Source organism: Glossina fuscipes, unplaced genomic scaffold (genome assembly GCF_014805625.2).
Source record: "Glossina fuscipes isolate IAEA_lab_2018 unplaced genomic scaffold, Yale_Gfus_2 1, whole genome shotgun sequence".
NCBI lineage: Eukaryota > Metazoa > Arthropoda > Insecta > Diptera > Glossinidae > Glossina > Glossina fuscipes.
In genome coordinates this window covers 42,120,700-42,128,267 of record NW_023998415.1, presented here as the reverse complement: position 1 = coordinate 42,128,267, position 7,568 = coordinate 42,120,700, and the positions used below count along the sequence as shown (strand labels likewise).

At 30.5% G+C, this 7,568-nt stretch overlaps 1 protein-coding gene across 1 annotated transcript in view; it reads left to right on the top strand.

Moving 5' to 3' along the window:
- The first annotated feature begins 628 nt into the window (after nt 1-628).
- Nucleotides 629-7,568, top strand: part of LOC119645361 (probable protein phosphatase 2C T23F11.1) — a 25,775-nt gene continuing 18,835 nt past the window's right edge. Inside the window, exon 1 of the mRNA XM_038045532.1 lies at nt 629-901. The gene's annotated coding sequence lies outside the window, so the exon portion shown is untranslated. The remainder of the gene's footprint in view (nt 902-7,568) is intronic.

The following is a 7,568-nucleotide window of genomic DNA, read 5'->3' as shown; positions in this document are numbered from 1 at the left end:
TATAAATGTTGAGGTTGGTAATCTCGCAAAAAGTTAGGATATACGGCAACACTGCGTAGTCATTTAGTGGGAAAAAGCGAGCGCGACGAGAGTTGTTTTCTTTTCATTAATGTTTTTTTGCGCTGCGGGTAGAATTTTTATTTTATTCTGAAAGCAAATATTTACGGGACTGTTTGCAGGTGTAAAAATTAATAATAAAATCGACAAGGCAATATAAGTAATTATAATAGCAGCAAAAAATTGTCGATTGATTAAAATACATTGTGCACAAAACACTTATTTATTAATATTAATATATTTTTCCCCAAATGCGTTTTTTTGTCGTTAAGCCTGCAAAAAAAAGAAAAAACATAATTTATTTTATACGTATATATACATGAGTGTGTATGCTTATGTACACACTTAAACTTGTTAAACGAAAATTTTGTTAATAATTTTTATACGACGTGTATATGATTGTATTTTTGAATGTTTTGATAAAAAAAAAGAAAATCAATTTTTTATAACTGTTAACAAAGTACTCGAAATTTTACATTTGTTTTTTTTTTCGTGATTGTTTTTATTTATATATATATTTTTATTTATTTTTTTTTTTTTGAAACAAATGCTTTTTTATATGGTGAAGTGAAAATTTTTACCCCTAAACATTATCTACAAAATTAATTGAAGAACAAGAGCAACAACAATCAAGCTATACAACTGCTATAGCACGAGGAGATATCGAAGTCAAAGACATCGATCGACATTTAATGCGTTTGTATGTACATACATGATTATACGTTTGTATATGTGTATAACAGCTACTTAGCTACCAGCAGAATTAACTTCTGCGGCCATTTGGAGCATTAACACAACGTTTATATATAAATACATATATATAAAAGACAACAACTCAGCGGAGGTGATTATTATATTCAGTTTTGTTATTCGTCTTTCTTTGTTTTTTTTTTTTTTTTTTTTTTTTTGCATTTGTTTTGCAATATTCGTAGTACTCTTGTATAAAAAACATTTGAGCCCTTTCATTGCTGTTAAGTTTTACCAAACAAGCATCAAATTACTTCAGTTGGCACATAAACTTTCTAGAATTGTAACAATAGTTAATTGTAATGTAATGTAGACGTTTGCACCTAAGCGTAAATGTTCATACATATGTACATTTGAAGTGCAGGCGAGCTGTAGTGCACCAATGACTTAGTTGTATGAAATATTTGTTTCTTGGTTACATTCGATGTGTAAAGGTGTTTTATAACTGTGTAACAATCGTTGCAATGAATTCTACATGCATACTTAAAACAATAATTCACCAACTCGCTGTTAGTTATCAAGAAAAAAAAAAAAAGATCATTATTATCTTTTTTTGATTAAAATTTGTTGAAATAATACCTTCAAAATTGTTTACAATGGGCTCGAGAATCGGTTAAATTCAACTGAATGCTCGTCTATAACTATCAAGCGTAATATGTAAATATTATGGGAGTGTGTCAAGATTTTCTAAGATTATACATAAGTTTCAGAATATGTATGGCGTACATTTGAAAAATTGCTGAATCAGTAACAAGTCTATAGATTTCAAGGCAATAAGTTTACCCAACCCAAAAGATGAGAAGAGACCGATTATATTACTGATTATATATATAAATCATTCTAAAGCTTCAAAATTCAATAATAATAAAAAAAGGCCAGACATATAGTTGCAGCCAAAAATTACCTGCTTACAAAGCCAGTGGATTAGAAATAGTATGGGGAAATGAATGCAAGCCACGAACTCTAGACGATGATAAAAGGGACATAAAAATTGAAAAAATTGAAAAAATTTAATGACATCTGCTAACATTGCTTTGATTATAGTTATGATTACGAAAAATTACAATTGTTCTTAAATATCTGGTTGACTATGGAAGTCGCGAAAATTTGATATCAAGCCAAATAATATGTAGGCATCCTCGCTTCACTTATTTATATATAAAACTTTCGCTTTTGCTATATATCAACAACATCATCATCAAATGCATCAAATGTTTTCTTTTTCCTTTTATTTATTTTTATTTTTTGCTTTTACAACAAATTTTCACTTTTCAATTCTTGTAATCAAAGTGAATTCCTGTGCGTGCAAAAATTTTTTTTGTTCTATATGAATTTAAAAATAGCATATGTAATAAAAACAAGTAAGAAAATTATTTTCCGGATGTGGCCGGATCTTTCATACGCTTCACATTTAAGCTTAGTTGATTTTTCCTATTTTTATACAGTCACTGTAGGATAACGCATTGGATATACGTCAATCTTTGTCGTTGCATCTACTGCAGTTTATGAATTTATTATAGACATGAATAATGCCTATTTATTATTCTTGTTTTTAGTTATTTATTTTTTTTCATTTCCAAAACGAAAGTGTTCTCAGCTTAATCAGTATTGTAGATTTCTCGACTAGTCCCGCATGCAAGATATTCTAATGTTTTTTCTTTTGCCAAATTTAAAATCGATATCTTAATGTCCGCAATCGGGAGGACCTCTACTTCATGAACGGACGGAAGGATATGACTAAATTAATTCAGAATTTGACACGGGCCAAGAATGTGTATACACTTTTGCGTGTTTCAAACGTTCTGAGATATTGAGTGTATGCCCTCTCTTCAATGGTGGGTATAAAAATGTGCGTAATGTTCGTTCACAGCGATCAGAACTAGAAGAAATTGTTGTACATTGACTGACGAATTGAATAGCTAAAAAACACCCGGTTATTTTTTATGTTTATACATTTTCTTATCCGTCTACCAAGTAGAAGGGAGTGTGCAAATTTGGTTCATCAATTGATATCACCAAAAAATAGGACACAAAAATTTATTTGACAGTAACAAAATTGTTATTCTTTTGATATTCAAAAATAGGTCACCACTTATCTAAGCATTTAAATTGTCTACTTGCGACACTGATGCTGTCAGTTATAGTAGTGCAGTCAGCAAGGTTAAACCAATAAGTAGCTGAATTAAAAAAAAAAAAACCCCGGCTAAGAAGATATATATACATATTGTAAAGAAAATCATTCGGTCACTTTCTGTCTGACCCTTGCCAAAACTCTAAAATGAAACCAAAAGAAATGAAGATACTTTCGCACCAATCAAAGAGGTTATGTTAGACTTGCAAATTTTTTTAACCCCTAGAGAAATGCATAAAAGATGACGTAAACAGTTTAATAGGTTTGGTTATGTGTATCTCCTGTCCATTTGTTGAAATCAAATAGACGGCCAGAAAACTTTGCTCAAGAAGACATATTTGGCCTCAAATTCATTCTATTACGATCGCCAGGAAAATATTTGCAAAATAGACCAATAAAATTTGATAAGTCTCGCTAGTCTCTTAAATTGTCGTCTCAAAATCGTAAGAATAGAATTTAGAACTTCTTAGCTGTAATTAAAATTTTCTCTCAATAAAATCTTCAAAGCAAGCTCAATTGAGACAACAACTTACGTAAAGTTATCAAAAACCCATATATAATGGAAAGTGCTGCCAAATCGTTAAAAGGTATGATTGAAAACAACATACGAATGGGGATCTCTTTTGCAAGCAAATATGACATCAGCTAGTGGGGGTGCATTGGAAAAAATCTGGTCAGAGAAAGAGAGAGGGAAAGCGAATATTAATTCTCTCTTCTTTTTACAATTACTTTGACCTTGTGTTAAATTGAGAAAATTTTTCAATTGTTATATTGTAAATTTAATGGGCTCTTAACGTTTAGATTCCAAGATGCAATGAAAGTCCATTGGTACAACCACTACGATACGAATGATTGCTTGAATTAAAAGCGATATTCACATTTAGTTTTTCACTAACTGTAGCTTAAGTCAAATTTGGACTTGTCAACCTTTAGTGTTGGTGGACTTTGGTGTTTTGTGAGAGAAGAATGCCTAGTAGTAACAAAACGTTTTAGAGTCAATATAAGGGTATCTATCGAACGACCTAAGCGACTTAACTTAGCGAGAATCATAACGAAAGACTTAAAACGCTGCTTATTCTTTCTAACAAGACTTTACTTAAAATTTCATGATCTAACAAATGGGCTTGATTCGTGTCAATAAGGCGTCGGGCATTTGCAATCAATTTTTTAATATTTTTCGGAATCGTTTCAATGATCTTTGTCGAGTCTTATTCGACTTTTATTCATTTCGGTTTCATAAGTCATCATAAACCGTAGGCACTGATATCTTTCAAATCAATCTTGATAAGGAAAATGCGCTTAAATCAACTTGAAAGTTTTCTAAAGCTGTTTGTCAGTGTGTTAGATAAGTTGAAAACTAACAGGAGCTTTAAGCAGACACTCATTTGAGAGTGCTTGGGGAAGAGATTAAAATGTCGAGGAAAAAATTTCTTTCAGATCATGAATTTTGCTCACTATCCTTTAGAAGACTTAAAGCCAGCCTGTATTATTAAGCGGATAAAAATAAAGAATTTGGTTTAATCCTTTAACACTATAGGACGTGTAACAAGGATCGATCTAAAGTTTATTGCGAAATCGAAGCAAAATATTACACAAAAATAAGGACAAATTTCGCTTTCGCTTTCACATTACATCTGTGAACCGAAGCAATGCATCCTACTATTGCGATGCTTCTTTGATCTCTCTCCATACTCATACACTTCATTCTTATTCAGATTATTGCTATACGTAATTGCCTATGTTAGTTTGCGTTGAAAAGTGTTGAGCCTTGGGAAGATCGGAACTCATAAGCAAAGCTACTTTTTTTTTATGACCAATCACTCTGGATATATTCTCTATGCATGAACACGATGATGACCAGGGAGATAGAAGTAGGGAAGGACCCATTTGATATTGCCGCAAGTTGAGAAGTGTTAGACCAATCGATAAATGTTATATCTACCGATCGGTCGTTACAGCATTACTGCGGGCACATATTACCATGCGATGATTATCAATAGGATTTCAACCGATGTTTTTCGCATTAAATAAAATGTAGAAATCTTACATATATATATATATATATATATATATATATATCGCATAGGCAATAGCGATAGGTGTGAAAAAGTACAATTGAAAAATCAAAAATAATGTTTATTTCCTCAGAATTTTCCTTTTAATTTTTTCTGGTAAACAAAATCTACATCTGTAGGGAAAGTTCACATGAGAGAAAAACATTTATATTAAACATGAAAAAGTGAGTCATTTAAATTAATCGAAATTTTCAATTCCCTAAAACAATTAAGTAATTTCTCATTAAATTGAAGAAAAGAAAAAAAAAAAAAAAAAAAAACACACATACACACAAACACGCACAGTCAGACAAATGAATTGACAAAATAAAGGAAAAACGTAAAAGTCTTAACCGGACATGTACCAATTAATTGATTTACAATTTCATAGTTACTATTAGAAGAAGTGTTATCGTACATGTAACCTTGAAATAAAAGCTAAATTAATAACACAAAACGAAAAAAAAAAGACAACAATTAAGAATATTACGCTCGGTTGTGGTCAAACTTTCAACACCCAACATCTGTATCTTAAAAATCTCTTGGGGAAAAAAAAGAAGAAGAAATGAATTCATATTCTATAATATTGAATGGGCGTGGACGACACCTTGTTATATTCTCCAATATTAGTGGTGCAAAAAAGTATATTAAATTTGTACGGATGTATACGCCAGCGAAAAAAAAACTTGAGATAGACCCAACCGATCGATTTACATGCGTATTTGAAGATCACTTTTATTCAGTTTGTTTGTCTGTCTATCTGTCCACCTATGTCCATGTGTTCAACTTATAGGTCGCAATTTTTTTTGAGATATTTTGCTGATATTTTGATTCGGTACGCGAATGTGTTTCGGCTTAGGTTCAAAGGCTATGAAAATTGGGTCGGATTGAGTCATTTTTTTTACACGAAATTGTGAAGGGTATTTAGTGCATGGCCGAGACCAACTAGAATACTTTTATTACGTGTTATTATTACAATTTATAAGCAAAGTTACCAAAATGCCCACATATAATTTTAGCTTTCCAAATCTGAGATATGTTCTTAATTAGGCCCATTTTCAACACTAATCCGGATGTAAGGATTTTTATTTGTTGTGTTGTTGCCATTGAATGTTTATATATATATAGACATTATTTTTGGCATGGACATGCTTGTCCATGACAGAGTTTGTGAAGGGTCTCGTCTAAATGTCGCAGACATGAGTGACTATAAGAGAAGAACGAATTTTTTGCACCTTACACTTTACTTTCCTAATATTTATCATTAAATTCTTATAAGACATTTGGTAGTAATATGATGCAAAAAGAAAAAAAACAAAAAAAAAATATGTTTGATACATCCTTGTCCCCTTGCATCGATCACATACATATGTACATATGTTTATTTAGGCAAGATTTTTCAATTGTGAACATAAATTAGAAATCAATACAAAGATTGTATAATCTCCGTAATAGTTTCATGAAAATAACAATGCTACATATATAATTAAGTGATATGAATTGTTCATATAGGAAATTGTAATTGAAGCCAAATACTATAGATATTGCTGTGCTTTCTTACTCTTACTTATTTATTGATCGTTTAAATACATTTTCAAGTTAATCGAAGTTAAGTACACACGCATGACGCAATGTCTCAAATGAATATATATGTATGTATGTATGTATGTATGTATGTAATCTTCATATATATATATAGTTTGACTTATGCACGTTAAATCGTAATTAATGAAACTTTAAATAGTGTAAACATAAAAATGGAAATGAATCAAAAATTTATTACTAATGACTTCGTCGGTATAGTCATCGCACAAAAAAAAAAAAACAAAAAAAAAAAAACACAAAAAGAAAAAACATACAACAACAGATAATGATGACGATGCTTATTTTTATTGTGAAAATAGTTAATAAATAATTCAGTAAAAAGATGACGGCGTAATAATAATAATAATAACAACAACAACAACAACAACAATACATAAATGTTTCTTTAATGGTTTATTATGAAAAATTCTATTTAGGTGTGCATACGATTGCGTATAAAGTGCAAATAATTGAAGAGTTAAATTAACAGATAGACGAAAACAAGCTTAAAAAAAAAAAAGACAGAAAAGTAAAACGATAATAAAAAGACAAGAAAAGAAAAAAAAAAGTAATAATAATAATAATAATAATAATATTAAGTAACTCGTTAATCATAATAGTCTTGTAAAAATGAGTAAATAAATGAAAAACAAAATACTCGTAAGACGTAGTGATGGATGGCGATTTAAAAGCTCAAGTGTATCCAGTGCACAAACAATCAACACACAATTTAAACAAATTTTATTGCAAACACGTGATAACTTTGTTGATAAAAAAAAAAAAAAAGGAAAAAAAAGAAAAATGTACTTTAGCACAATACCACCCCCCTCTTCTATAGTCATTACAAACAGAATGGATTTTATTATTAATACACGTCACCTAAAAGATGGCGATATATACCGCATTTTTCATAGTGGTTGCGACATCCGCAACATTCTTGATCCAAACGTGTGTGTGTGTGTGTGTGTGTGTGTGTGTGTGTGTGTGTGTGTGTG